Genomic DNA, 16,615 nt, shown 5'->3' on the forward strand with positions numbered 1-16,615 from the left:
ACCTTAAATTAGAATTAAACTTTCCAAATACAGAACTTCCAAACAAAATGCACACACATCACGTTAAAGAACCCTGAAGAACAAGTTCCAATAGGAAATTGTAAAATAAAAGAGGTGTAAGGACTTTTATTCATTAGGATATTCTAGGGATGTCCGTTTGGGAATGCAGGATGTTTAAGTACGCATCCACGTCAATCAACCAACAAACTAATCAATAAATCTGTTAAATACGGGGTCCAAGATCGCATTTGTTTCTTTTCTGTTCGTTCCAAGAAACCCATTCCCATGTGTATAATTAATATGTCAGTCAGCCAACCAACCAGCCAACAAACCAACCAACCATCCAACCAAACAATCAACCAATCAATCAATCAGTCAGTAAAAAAAATCAATTAATCATGTTTCGGAGGGGAAAGACCGTTTAACAATTGTTTTTAAAACAATTGATTTATAGTTCTTTTTAGTTTTGTTTTGATCTAAGTCTATAACTCTAAAGTATTCTTAGTTCACTGGTCTCGTCAATTCTTGTCGTCTTTGTATTTGATTTTGTCTCTTTCAACGGTTTAAGTTTGAGCGCCACTGATGCGTCGTTTGTTTTCTCTTATTTTTTAGTGTACATTCACATTGCAATAAGGCGTGTCACGGTACTTGTCTATCCCAAATTCATGTATTTGGTTTTGATGTTATATTTGTTATTCTCATGGGATTTTGTTTGATGCTCGGTCCGTTTCTGTGTGTGTTACATTTTATTGTTCTCCTCTTATATATAATGTGTTTCCCTCGGTTTTAGTTTGTTACCCCGATTTTGTTTTTTTGTCCATGGATTTACGAGTTTTGAACAGCGGTATACTACTGTTGCCTTTATTTATGTCGACAATACGTGTATCAAGCGTATCAATTATATATCTGGTGTCTTTGATGAGTTTTTCAACCACTGATCGACTTCACTGCTTTTTTCTACCAAAGGTATACATTTCTTTGTCCTATTTGGGACAATTTATTGGTACTTTTGGTTTGTAATATTTTGCAATTTCTTATTACATTTTGTCTTTCAACTTTTTAGATTCGAACGACACTAATGAGTCTTTGGTAGATCAAATTCACGTCTTGCATACCATATTATACGCCTGGTGTTTGATGAGATTATCAATGACATGATTTATAACCCACCTTTCCTAATTCGATTATAAATTTAAATAATGTAAATAAACGAGGGATGTGATTGCCTTTGGAAAAGTAAACCTCATATGGATGTGACTATTATTTTTATGTCTTTTTGGGGCATATAACTCTTCAACTGTTTCTGTTCTTATACAGTCTGGACTCTGAGCATTTCTGATGATGGCAAATACAGAAAAGCGCTTCGGATGCTTGCAACTGATATAGTGTTGTTTTCATTGTTTACATAAACGACTTTATACCGCTGCTGGTGGACTATCAGTCCCATATGGGTAGCATCAGCTTAGTAGTCAGTATTCCGCAACTCATATTTCTTATGACAAACCTTTTTTTAAATTATCCGGTTAATTTAAACAATATAAAGAAACTAAGGTTTCAACTACCTGAAACAAAGTTGATTCTAGATGGATTTGGTTATTACATTGTTGTTTTCGTTTTATACAAAGGAGTTGTGTCGAAGGCCTCAATCCTTTGGTGTCAGGGGGGACCTATTAGATTGAAGTCATGCTTTATCTATCTCAACTTTATTAAATTGCCATCGACAAACCACATGTATGGCAGACGACAAGCATTAGAAAGGTATACAGTTCCGTAAAATAAAATAAAACAGGCTAAATTATGTCATACATTTCCGGTAACCAAATAGATGTATACAACATTTTCCGTCGAAATGGAAATATGAAACCTTTGGTCTGGTCATTGGAAATGCAAACAGCAATATAAAAAATACATTTCAAATTTTATACATCCTTTCTCACTCTGACATTACCAACTCCGGACATGGATACAGTTTTGTTTTGCACTTGCATATAAACTATAATATTGATATTAATTTCAAACAGTTGACTTAACACTTATGTGTGCTATATATGTATATTGGTAACTATTTGTGCTTGAACCACAGTAATGCTAGCAGAGACCTGAAACTCTTCATATTCATATTTTAAAACCATAATCTAGTATTACACTATCACACACAGTTACAACTAACCAAAAGGACCAAGGAATAATTTTGATAGGCACATATGCATACACTCTCAGTCGTATTAAACCGTGTTATAGAAAATTTACAGGTTTTCACTCTGGTAAATACTAACACTATGTACACCGTTTTAATTCAACTGAGAAAAATGATCGCAAGTAACTGAAAAACTTTTTAGTTCTATTGCACGAAACACATCTGGTTCAAATTCATGCCTTATCTAGCTTCTGGATTTATCCTTTTTTAATGCCATTGTGATAGGAATTTTTCCTGAAAATGGTACAATTTCAGCAAAATATTCCGTTAATTCCTGTAAGTTTGGGATTACATATTTAAAGTCTTCTGTTTGGGTGTTTAAATGTCTAAAATCGCGAACGAACATAAATCTTGGAGTTGAAGACTATTTGATACTTCATTTCGCTTTGTGACAATACGACTTGTAATTGGTACTTTATCTTGTTCACTAACTTGTACAACTATTCCTGTTCAAGCAAGTTATCCAGTTGCTCTCGCAAAGCCTCACGTTTGTAAAGGGACAATCTGTATAGCTTGTGATGTTTATCAACAGCATTCGGCTTGAGATGAATTGTATGCCCCACTAAATGTTTGTATTTAAGATTCAGGATTTTCTTTCGTTACAAATGAATCCAGATTGTCAAACAAACATTCAGATTTTTGATAGTCTGTTAAATGATCATATAAATCAAAATCTGTGTTAACCTTGTTCAAAATTTAAGGGCTGTCGATACTATCTGTAATGTCACATTGTTGTTCGAAACTATCGGCCCTCCATCAAATTTCATTTACAGCTAACTGAAAAATTTTTACTTCTATTTTGTACTTCTGTTATCTAGGACTTTTCAGGCATTGGAACAATACTGTTGACTTTTGGAATTGTTATTTTTATATAACTGGCATTCAATAATTTAATCGGAACTATGCTTGCGATTAACAGGAACAACAACTAGATATTATGTTAATGCGTACTTTATTGCTGTTTGCTCATCGAATTTCTGATTCACTTAATTGTTCAAAATAAAGGTTATAACGATAGGATATCGAATCATACAATGTAAAATATTTACAAATGATATTGTTTATTTGTATTAACATTTTCATCAAAATCGGAACTATTAGACGTAGTTAACCCGGACGAGTGTGCCCCACACCCGGGTTGGTCCTGTTGTCATATGCATAGCTCTCTAGAGTGGTACATAATTGCGCAATGTGGCTATTCTGATTACAAAGTTGGCATTGATTAGAAAATTTAAGTTGACCAAAACCGTTCCAGTTACAAGCTCTTTGAAAAAGTTCTAGACCTGTGCATATCTTGCATTCAGATATTAAGTCAAAACAAGAGGTATTTGTATAGCTTGTGTTAATACTTTCAGGTCCTTTTGTGTCATTGCTTGGTATTTCCATAACTGTCATACTAGTATTGGTTATAAAACCACTAGACTGTTCTATTCGGTCCTCCATGTCATGAAGTCAGAACGGGATGGGTCACTCTTAACATGTTCTTTGTGTATACCCTGAACGACTTCAGTAAGAATAGCAACTTGATTTTGCACATCACGGATAACCACGCGCTGGTTGGTATCAGGACTGCTTGATTTTCCAGGCAATTGCCGCGGTGCATGTTTAAATTCATGTTTAAGAGCATTTATAGAGTCTCCATATTTCAACCATTTTTGCAAAACTTAAGGCATGTTTTGAATCGGCAAGTTGACCAGCATGGACACATTACGACATTTCTTCCGACAATCGCTTTTAAATTTCGCTACTTTCTCGTGATCATGCTTTCTCAATATTTGAGCTTTTTCAGACAGCTGACTGAAATAATCTTCTAACGACTGACCCGGCGATAACATCATGTTTATGATGTTTTTGGAAAATTTCACTTTCCATAATGACTCTTGCGCTTTGCCACTAAAATTGTTACACTTTTCCTTGAACAAAGCATAAACTGTTGTCCACGAACATGACGAACTCTTCGACTCATCATTCAAAGAATTGTGCCAATTTGCCGCAGGCCCCTTTAGATGTAAATGAAATGTTGCAATGCGTCTTTTGTCTGTCAACAGCAAATCATGGAGAAATGCATAAGATTCAAATTCAATGGAAAATCCTTTCGCATTATCTTGGGAATATCCCAAAAATTCACGACACTTGACATATTTGATCATTGTTTAAGAAGTAGGAAACTTAATACGTAGACCAACAGTTTCTGTGGGGATTGCTGTTACATTTAACGGTTGAGGAGTAGATTCAATTTGACTCGTTCCGGCTAATAAACCATTTAATTCTGGATTATGATTTTTATTATTGTCAAGGGAATTAACATCACACATATTAAACTCTGTTATTCCTTCAATTTCATTATCCTCAAGGAATACGTCGCTTAACATTGATTTAGAAGATAAACTTGGTGTATGCTGTCTCTTTCTGAATCGCTTTGATATTGGTTATGTTCTATAGAATGCTCTGAATGTTTGTCATTGTCTTTATTTAACGGTACAAGGAAACTTGTGTTCATATCACGAGAATGAATGCAATATTCACTTCTTGACCCTCATTCGCAATACAAATACAACGAAACAAGCGTTAATAAAAGAATATCGAAAATATTAAATATCTATACACGTTTTCAAAACCAGAATAATCAAACTGTACTTTTTTACTATACCTTTATGTTAATTTGAAAGGCAATCAAATACACTGGCGATACTATTATTAACCTGACAATGTATGCATAATACATGAAAACGGATAGTATGATTACGATACACTGGCGGTACTTTATCACCAATCAATTAGGACACATTTTTCAAAATATTTAGCTGATTTTGGCTCGTCGCCGACAAAACTGTCCACCTACGCGTGTTTGCAAATAATTGTACCAACTTTGTCACAAATAATATAAATATTCACTTCAGAAAGCCTTTAGAAGTCCTCTACCATGTCGTGTGCTTCAACATGTCCAGTCCTTGTGTTGTCTGAGAAACTATAAGATTGAAGTCACCCTTTATCTATCACAACTCTATTCTATTGTCATCGACAGTCCACATGTATGGCAGACGAAACTATCTGTTCGCCGCCGACATGTATAAGAAAGTTATACAGTCCCTTAAAATAGCAGGTTAAATTATGTCCTACATTTCTGATAACCAGATATACCACGTAGAGGTATACAACAGTTCATGAACAAGCTTAAGGTGTTTTGGTCAAATTACTGCAAAAATAGTCAATAGAAAACTCATGTAAAAATGTATGGATAAACCAGTTAACACGATTAACTGCTAACGATGGCTACCAATCCTTCCAAATAAGAGATCTTGTTGTCGAATGATCTGTAAATAGTAACTTTCACAATGTGTTTCGGATGGAAAACTGACGGATGGGGATAATTACCATATACTCAGCATAAGGGACTAGAATGGCAGATAGTGAAATATCCAGGCCTTCGTGCATTTGGGTTATGGACGTTGTGACCTACACAAATGTATTTCAATGCTATTACAAAAGAAGAGATTTTTTAATATATTGATACAAAGCAATATTAGAAAAACTTTCTATTTTATTTCAAATGTTTATTTCCTGAATGAATAATTCATCCGTTTCATTCAAGGAAATATTAATTCTATCATCATTATGAATTAAATAACAGTGTTTATAAAAATGCCGAATATAGCGAGTGTGGTCATCTCCTGTATATTGTACGGTAGGTTATTTTTTTTTTAAATACCTGTTACGCTTTGGAAAGTTTTATTGCTATACAATGTATTGTTTTATACTAGTATCACCCAATGCACATGTTTTAATTTTAGTTTTTGCCCTGTTTAAAATATACTTCCGCCTCGTCGTATCAAATCAATTATTTACTTTAGTGATAACTGACCAGAAAGCAGTGGTTCAATTCAAAAATGGAAAATGTAACTTATTTTTAAGTTTAAACAAGGATGAATACTGATTTGTAAAATATAAGTTTTCGATCAGCATATTGGAATCCTAATGATGAATGTTAAGTATTATTTCATTGATGATCGCCAGGCTAATTTAAAAGTTATTTGACTTATAAAAAGGTATATACTGGTTTGAAAAATATAACACATCATCAAGATCTTTCACAGGCGAAATAATGGATGGATGTTTTTGCTTGAACGTATTTTTGTAAGTACTTTTAAGCACCGGTATAAGGAATCGAGGAGGTCCGACTTGCCCTTTTTTTTGGTCATTTGTCTGCTTTTTACGATGGAGATGTTGCGCCCCTCTTCCTTTTGAAAGTTATGTTTGAAGGCCGTACGATGATATAAATATAGTTACAATTATCTACGTACTTTGGTTTCCTCTGGACAGATGACTACTTTAAAATCAGAACTATTTTCATCTTTATTATCTGAATGCGCTTATTAATAAGAAAAATAAAAATTACTTACACATATATTATTGCAAAAAGAAGACAAGATGAGAAGGCTGCCATAAACGTCACAACAGAAAACACCATGCAAACAAATGAACAAGATGAAGAGATACAAAACTTCGATGGTACATTACAAAAAAACATTTTGCATAACGACTGCGAAAAGTAAATTAAACGAAGAAACCAAACTCTCAGGAAAATCGAAACCGAGATCCCTCATCAAATGTCAATATCAAAAGCTCAAAACACATCAAACGAATGTATAACAAATGTCATATTCCTGGAAATAAAAAGAAAAATAACAAAAATATCAAACACCAAGGAAATTTTCAACGAAAAGTTTATAAGCAAATGGCAAAATCAAGCTCAAATTACACCAAACAAATTGATAACAGCTCCCATATTCCTGACTTGGTACGGGCATTTTCTTATGTAGAAAATGGTGGATTGAATCTGGTTTTATAGGTAGATAAACCTGTATGACAGTCGAATAAAATCCCATTATATTGACCAGAATGTGTGAACAAAATAATAGATAAAATAGGTATTAATGTCAAAAATAGGGATACAGCAGTCAACATTGTGTCATAACCTTAATCACTACAAAACCAAACAAATATATCAACAAAGAAAAAACTAATAGGAATATAGACAAAGCACATTGACAGACACAAGTCAAAAATACAAAAAATTGCCACAGCAGGATATAAAATGACGGGATGTAAATGCACCATGATACGTCAAATAGATATTTCCAAAAAGTACACTAAACAGTAAAAGTATACACTATGTATTTGCAAAGACAAATAAAAGAACACTATAACACGTAATTAAGACAGTATCTAGCATCTATGAATCACGAAACTGGTAACGTTTTCTAAAGTCTGAGTAGCAGTTGCAAGTTATTTAATTCCGAATGAGCTAGGAACTATATTCAGTTGCAATTTGTATATTGCAACTAAGTTGGGGGAAAATGATAATATCAAAATTAAAATTGCTTACCAGGTGGTAAACTAAACTGCTATAAAAGGGTTGACAGTACTACTATTCCCCATGCTCAGTTGAAAGATCGACTTCACCATCGCATAAAACAGAGCTTTTTCTATAAAAATGGGAATCGTAGATACAAATTTCTTGTTTTGGATTACAATAATTCATATTTTGTGAAGAATCACACTGAATCTTCCAGAAAATATAATGAAGGTGATATTATCAAAATGCTGGACTTTTTGATCGACAATATATTTGTTGACATTGGAGGATTTATATTTCAACAGAAATTCGGTATTATAATGGGTACTAATTGTGCACCCCTGATGGCTGATTTGTTTTTGTACTCGTATGAAGCAGAATTCATTCAGAATCTTCTAAAAGACAAAAAGAAAAAGCACCATGCGAAATTCTTTAATTTCACTTTCCGATATATTGATGATGTTCTATCATTGAATAACCCATACTTCAGCCAATACTTACATCTCATATATCCCAGTGAACTCGAAATTAAGGATACTACTGATACTAGAAGGACTGCTTCATACCTTGATATTTTCCTCAATATTGACGTAGATGGACGACTTCACACGAAAATCTATGATAAACGGGACGATTTCAACTTCCCAATTATCAATTTCCCATTTCTCAGCAGTAACAGACCCTCTGTCCCTTCTTATGGTGTTTACATATCACAATTGATACGTTATTCACGTGCTTGTTAACACTATACGGACTTCATATACAGGAGTGTGCTCCTTACGCAGAAACTGCTCCAACAAAGTAATGAGGAGGACAGATTAAAATTGACACTCCGTAAATTTTATGGACACCATCACGAATTGGTGGATCCATACGATGTGTCTTTAACCAAACTAGGACATTTTTACCATAAGGTAGATTGTGGTTTGTTATTATGTCGTCTAATCTTTTAATTACCAAACGTGACTTATTCCCAATTGTGACTGTTTTGCTGAAAGCGAATTCGCATTACTATAAGACGTGTTACGGTACTTGTCTATCTCAAATTCATGTATTTAGTTTTAATGTTTAATGTTATATTTGTAGTTCTTATCGGATTTTGTCAAATGTGTTGACGTCTTTTCACCGCCTTCATTTATGAGATTTAATTTTGTTCAACGTAATCTGTACGATAATTTACGTTTGAAATTGGATTCATAACAAACTGGACATATATATATATTATAGTTAATTGCTATTAATAAGTATTGAAATATGCATTGTGTTTAAATGTAATATCAGTATTTAGTTCTAATATAATCTTAAATCAATCCTAATTCTATCTTACCTTTGAATCATAGTTTTTCATAAGTGACGTCATTTTTGTGCTGTTTCAGAAATTTCATCAATTCAAATATGACGTAATATTTGTGCCTTTTCGTTATCGTATGTGACGTCATTTTTATGATTTATTACGTTGAGGCCTGGACCTGGACTGAGTCGGGTGTGTCTATTCTGTGTTGGTCTTAGCATTATGTATTCGGGTTTAGTTTTCTGTAATTAGTTAATACTTCAGTTTCATTATGTATATCTTTTATATTCATTTGATAAAATTTACTGTTTGCAATAGCATTAATTGTTCTAAATAATAAGGATGTTTTTATCCCAAACATTAATACATAGCCGCATTTCGCATAACCTTTTTCAACTTATGATCTTCAGTGCTGTACAACTTTGTACTTTTTTTCACTTTCGATCTTTTATATCTGGGCGTCACTGGTGAGTCTTGTGTGGACGAGGCGCGTTTTTGGCGTATTGAATTTTAAACCTGATGCTTTTTGTTATCTATTAAGCATGTGTTTCTTTTTCAAATACGTTCTCCTATTTATTTGTATTGTAGTCCTGTAATATTATGTTGTCATTTCAATGTTATATTTAACATTGCCATTAAAGTGCGAGGTTTGGCATGCCACAAAACCAGGTTCAACCCAGCATTTTTTTCCTTTAAAAATTTCCTGTACCAAGTCAGGAATATGGCCATTGCTATATTATTGTTCGTTTCTGTGTGTGTTACATTTTAACGTTGCGTCGTTTGGTTTCCCCCTTTTTTTTTAGTGTAAATTCACATTGCGATAAGACGTGTCACTGTACTTGTCTATCCCAAATTCATGTATTTGGTTTTTATGTTATATTTGTTATTATCGTGAGATTTTGTCTGATGCTTGGTCCGTTTCTGTGTGTGTTACATTTCAGTGTTGTGTCGTTGTTCTCCTCTTATATTTAATGCGTTTCCCTCGGTTTTAGTGTGTTACCCCTATTTTGTTTTTTGTCCATGGATTTATGAGTTTTGAACAGCGGTATACTACTGTTACTTTATTTACAATGTCACAATTAGGAATAATTTTTTTTCAAAATAAAAAAAAATCACTCAAACACTAAATAAAACGTTTTTCGTTTAGTTTAAGCATATTTATTTATAATGGATTGGGAAAATTGCAACTTATAATAATCCCTTTCCATTTTGAGATGGCGAGTGTAGCCTAGCTTGTAGCGGCATTAGCCTGCTCTTCGATATCCTGATATTGTTGGTTTTAAGTATAAAATAAAACCATATCAGTCATATGAATATTATATTGTAAAGAAAAATAATAATGTTGGTGTATATGAAATTTTTTAGACCCCATTAAAATATATATTTCAAGTATAGAATATGACAATAATCATTTATCTATTTTTTGGTATTATTTTTTATGCCACATTTATGGGCATTATGTTTTCTTGTCTGTCGGTTCGCTCGTCCTTCCGTTAGTTTGTCCGTTCGTTCGTTCGTCCGTTCGTTCGTCCGTTCGTTCCGCTTCAGGTTAAAGTGTTTGGTCGAGGTAGTTTTTGATGAAGTTGAAGTGCAATCAACTTGAAACTTAGTACACATGTTCCTTATGATATGATCTTTCTAATTTTAATACCAAATTAGAGATTTTCCCCATTTTCACGGTCCATTGAACATAGAAAATGATAGTGCGGATAGGACATCCGTGTACTTTAGACACATTTTTGTTTTATAATACTTTGATACATATGATTTTTAAACAATAATTATGTACATAAGTAAGTAATGCATGTGTGTATGTAAGTAAGAATTATATGTGTGGATGAGAGACTGAGAGAAACTGAAAGTGAATGCGAGTAGTTCTCGTTTCTGTTTTTTTTTTTTTATCTCTTTACGTTGCTATTTTCTGATATTTATTTATCTATTCATACATTTTTACCCTTTCCTTTTTTTAATTACTTCAAAAGTGTGGTTATAGTTTTTTAAAATCATTTTAAAAAATACATTGCATTACAAAAAGGGAGTGGAGGTAAGATAGAAGAAAAAGAAAAAAGAAATGAAATTACTCGACTTCTAGTTTCTGTTTGATTCCTTAAAATCTAAAACTAAAATAATGTGTCCTTTTTGTTTTTTATATAAGACCTTTATGTTGAACCATCCTATTTGTTAGCATTTAACTACCAGCATATATATATCTATTTAAGGAATATCACTAACAATCACTAACTCCTGTATACAAACTTAAATTAAAGTATAATAAGTTGTAGTATTCATCTTTAAACGATGACAGAAAAAATATGTCATTTGGAAATAAACTTAGAACATACAGACTTTTTAAGAGAAATATATATTTTGAACCTTATTTGGCTATAGGTAATAGGAATCTGAGAATTCAGATGACAAAATTCAGAATTAGTAATCATGATTTAGAAATTGAGAGAGGTAGATACAGGGGACTTCAGGCAATGGATAGAATTTGTAATCTTTGTAAAAAGGAAGTGGAAGCTGAACTCTTATTTTTACTTAAATGTTCATCTTTGGAAAGTGAGAGAGTTTCCATTATTTCCAACATAGTTAAAAGTTACAAAAACTTTCACAATTAAGATTATCAATCACAATTTATTTGGCTCTTGTCCAATGAAGATAGTCACATTTTTAATCAAGTGAGCAATTTAATTAATAATTTAAATGTTGTTCGAAAACAACTATTAGAAACTTAGTGAGTTTATATATTTTACTTTAAAAAGACAGAGGCATAATTTAGATATTTGTAAAACGTCTTGTTGTAGGATCATAAAAGCACTAGGGGAAAAAACAGAATATTTAAATTCAGTTTCCTATATTTTTAAGGAGCACTGTATTTGTCAAAGTTGAAACATGATACATTTTATAAATATATATACATTAGTGTGTTTTTCTTTTCTCTTCGTTGTAATAATTGTATTCAAATAATTGTAATCATTTTGTAATCATTTGTACCAAATTTAACTTGTAATTATTCTGCCTGTATTGGGGCGTCTTTAATTGACAATAAAATATATTTGATTTGATTTGATTTTGTATAAATAAATAGCATTACTAATGTTATTTTAAACATATTTATTTATAGTGGATTGGAAAACAAGTTATTGCAACTTATATTAATCCTTTTTCACTTTGCGGATGCGAGTGCTGCCTTGTGGCGGCATTAGTCTGCTCTTTTCAAAATTTACAAATGTGTCTTTTATGTGCAAGATACAATGTATATGGCTCTCTCTTAACACGTGTCAGCCATATATCGTCCCCTTCGTTTTTCAAGCCAATACTCGCAAATGGTTTCGAGGGAGAGCCGAAAATTTAGTCACTGCTATTTTCTCCCTGGAACCGGGATCGAACCAGGAACCTTTGTGTTAGAAGTCCGATGCGCTAACCACTACACCACGTCTCTCTTAACTATATGTTATAATCTTCAACATATCAAAGCCAATGGTTTTGAATATGACAAATGTATTTTGATTTCAAATAGACAAATATGACAAAATTTAAGAATTAACTTTTCTAATTTTCACTTTTCCCTTAATTAAATATGGGTACACAAACGGTATTACTGTAGCCAAAGAGTTTTTGGATATATCTGCTGTACATAGATACCTCGAAATTTTGCTAAACTATACTTCGGTTGAATAATTTAGCGGAACTTTTTTGGGAAATAGGGGAAATATTTTAATGCATATAGAATTAATTCTATTTGATATACCAACGTCTGATGATTCTATCAAAAATTAAAAATTAATAATTCTTTAAAATTAGGGCAAAGCAAATTGGTCATCAGAAGCAAAGAAAGCAAAACTAATTTTACAATTTCCGCATATTCCAAATACAAAATGTCAACTACATCAGGTATTATTGAAATATATCAAATTTTAATTGTTCATTTCAGTTGTGGTGTTTGTTAACAATTTGGGGAACTTTATGTTAGCAATTTTGCCATTTTTTTTACTTGGTAAAGAATAAAAAATTCAATTGTGAAAGTAATCGTGAAACACAAAGCTGATTTAATACACTACGTGAATATGTACTGAGCTCTAACATAACGACAGACATCATTAAGTGTACTTCCAGTACCTTATAACGGCCATATTAAATTTAATGTATTATAACGAAACAAAATTTTCGTGACCTAGAGATTTTATATTAAAATTTTATAGTTAAATCATAAGAAATTCACAAATTTAAAAAATTGAAGACATTTTTTCGAGCTTTAAGACTCTCAGTTTTCTTTACTCATAAGTAGATAAAAGTTCGTATCGCAATCAGCAATACATCAGCAAAAACAATCAAAATATGTTGGTCTCAATCTTTATTACAGATAACACCACCACTCCTGTTTTCAAATATCAAATAACACATATCCCTGTAAGTTGAGTCACTGACACATAATACCGGCCAATAAATTGAGATGATTTAGTGTTAAAAAGTCAAATCACACAAATTCTGAACTTAGAGGAAAATATAATCGGAAAGTCTATAATCAAATAACAAAACACATCAAAAACGAATAGACAAGAACTGTATTGTAACTCTAAAGTATTGTTCATTTCAGTCGAACAGGCTACTCTTTGAGAGCAGTCTTTGTGTTAAAAGCTAAGACATGCTCATAAAGTCTGTAGACTTTTTTTAGAAATAAAATGTTGACAAATAGAAAACATAAATCACAACGTTGGTCATTCATGATTCTAATTTTTCTATCTTGAGAAATAAAGATAATGAGTGAACTTTCTAGTTTTGGTTCTATCCACAATTGCAAGGTCCCTACAATGTTCGAAATAAAAGACTACCTGAATATGGATTGTACATAACGATTAATCTTGGATGATGTTGTGTTTTGTTCGCCTATTACCTCACCATGTAAAGGTCATTGGGACGAGCATTTGCTCAATATGAAAATACAGTAAATATTTAACAAAACAATACATTTTTTCCTAATTTTTCGTTATTGTCAAACTCGCGTTCTTTAAACAACTTCATTGCTGTACAAGAACAAACATTTTATCAAAGTTTATTTTTTAATAAACTGCTGTTCGGTTGGGTGAATAATTACGTCTGTTGTTATGTTGTATAATTCGGCGTTTTGCATTTGCGCCGATTTTTCTTTCATTTGCGCCGATTTTGTTTTCACTTGCGCCAATTTTGTTTTTCACTTGCGCCGATTGTTTTACAGGTAAATTGCAGGTGAAAAAATATAAGAAAATGCGGTTTGAGTGCCAATGAGACAACTCTTCATCCCAGTCAATCTATAGTTGTTTATTCTTTTGTTTTCTATGTTGTGTTTTGTGTACCATTGTTAGTCTGTGTGTCCTTTTCATTTTTAGCAATGGCGTTGTCAGTTAATTGTCGATTTATGAGTTTGACTGTCCCTCTGGAAATTTTCGTCCCTCTTTCATTTACCATTTATCAACCTCTTCGGTTAGCCAGTTGTACAAATGTTATGAATTGTCAATCATTACATGTATAAGATATGCTAAAATGAAGGATTCAAATCTATCAAAACGAAATACATTCAAATCAGAAATCTGTTCTTGGCGACTGTGTATAGGCAACACATATAATATATTCCTAGAATTGTCGATAACGAGGTCCATCTTTTCTGTCTGGCTTACGTACTGATGCGGGCATTTCTAGAGTTTGCATTTTGACATACGTAACGGCCTGGATTTTCTTGATAAAATCTATAAAAACATGTAAGTTTGGGTGCAGCTGCTCAGAAATGCGATGGATAGCGTTACATTGTGCATCCACCTCTATATGTACTTAGTCAGTAGGCTAAGAATGTAAGACATTTGTAATCAGAAGGAGCTTCAGACATATTGTCAAACGTGAAGCAGTCATCGATTTCATTTGGGGAAAGGAATGGTAACCCGAAAAAATTGGATAGCCATTTACAAATGTTGCTTTATTTGTCTTATACTCTGTGCTCAGCCCATGTAAAATTATTAACTTACCTGTAACTTACATGTAAATCCAATTAGAAGAAAAAATAAAATTGGCGCAAACGAAAAACTAGATCGGCGCAAATGAAAGAATGATTTTTTTTTAAATCGGCGCAAATGTTATACGCCATAATCATTGTTATATTTATAAATGGATTTTTCTGGTCTTTGTTTTTTTTACCAACTTTCCTTGATTGATAAATATTCAAAAGGTAACAAAAAAATTGAATATCTACATCTTCCATTGGCATAGGGGAATTATGTAATTAGCGCGTCATTGTCATTGAGAATGGAACCTGTATTCATACACTACAATATATACTGGTACTGAAAACTTGAATAAATACCAGAGGCAAAACTACTTATGTACATACATATTTGCGATAATACAATTTTTCATTGATTGAAATAAAAAACGTTTGATTAAGGAAGGAAAATATCCAAATTCACTGCTACATGTTATGGGATGGACGATTTCAATCTATTCCCCACTGAAAACATAGTATGATAATATTAAATATTATTGACATCAATGGACTTCTAGGATTTTGTTGGGATACCATTTCATGTTGATTTTTGCATAGTGTATATTTCTGCATTCAGATTTATCAGTTGGTCTTCTAATTTGTTTGTTTAAATTCTTTCAAACTTCCTTTCTTGTTATCGTCACGAATTTACGGGGGGAAGTGACAAAAACACATTTCATAAATTGTTTATAAATTAAACATTGCAGTTAGAATGAAATAATGAAAGTATGAAGTATTACAATTATGAAATGGAAATAATATATCTTCTTTTTACTTTTTTTCTGGTTATTTGTTAATAAATATATGTGTAGAGTGCATTGTAATGAATAATCATCCTTCTTTGTAGAAGTTATTTGCACATATGTTCAGCTTGAAGGACCAGAATACTCAATCAAAAACTCAACTATCCTTTTAAACTGTAGTTCTGTAGCACAACCGGTAGGATTATATGCTGAGTTTCTGATAAATGGACGCTCATATACCAATATTAGAAGAAATAATGAATCATGTTTAACAGGACAGAAAGACTTAGACTGCATATATCATAATTGCTTATGTTCTACAACAGGACTTTGGTATGCATTACAATTCGAAATTTCTTCAAACCTCAATACACTAGTATCAAAATGTGTTATGAAATTTAGTGTTATTGGCCAACAGTCCAGTGAAGTACGTACTACTATTCTCGGTAAGAACATTTTTTCACATACTTTTTATTCTTTTTATATGATGGGTAATAAAGTTGAATTGTATCTCATGCTGATATAGGACTGCTAAAGCAAATAATATTGCACAAATTTGATTCGTTATGAATGAAGGTAAAGAATGGTGTGATCTACAACAACAAAAACCTAAAAATATGCTTTATCTAAATTATATACCGTCAACAAAACATTTTCTACGAAGATTTGAAGAATTCTAATTATATTATACCGACCACACTTAAGTGGGAAATTCCTTTTTGTTGCGTTCAGGTTTAAATACGCACTTCGGCTCATTTAGATTGTGGAATAGAACTCACTTGTTAATTTAGATAAAAACGTTGGGAATAATTATCAGGACACAATAAAATTATTACTGCAGGAAAAAGTCACATGAGAGGTTTAGCTAGCTTTAAAAATCAGATTTAATCCACCATTTTTTACATAAACAAAGCCGTTTCCAGAGCCATGAGTATGGCAGTTGTCGTCAATTCGTTTGGTGTGTTTGGTTTTGCCTTTTTATGAGCGCCTTTATTTGAATTTTCCTCGGAGTTGAGTA

Source organism: Mytilus trossulus, unplaced genomic scaffold, assembly GCF_036588685.1.
Source record: "Mytilus trossulus isolate FHL-02 unplaced genomic scaffold, PNRI_Mtr1.1.1.hap1 h1tg000373l__unscaffolded, whole genome shotgun sequence".
NCBI lineage: Eukaryota > Metazoa > Mollusca > Bivalvia > Mytilida > Mytilidae > Mytilus > Mytilus trossulus.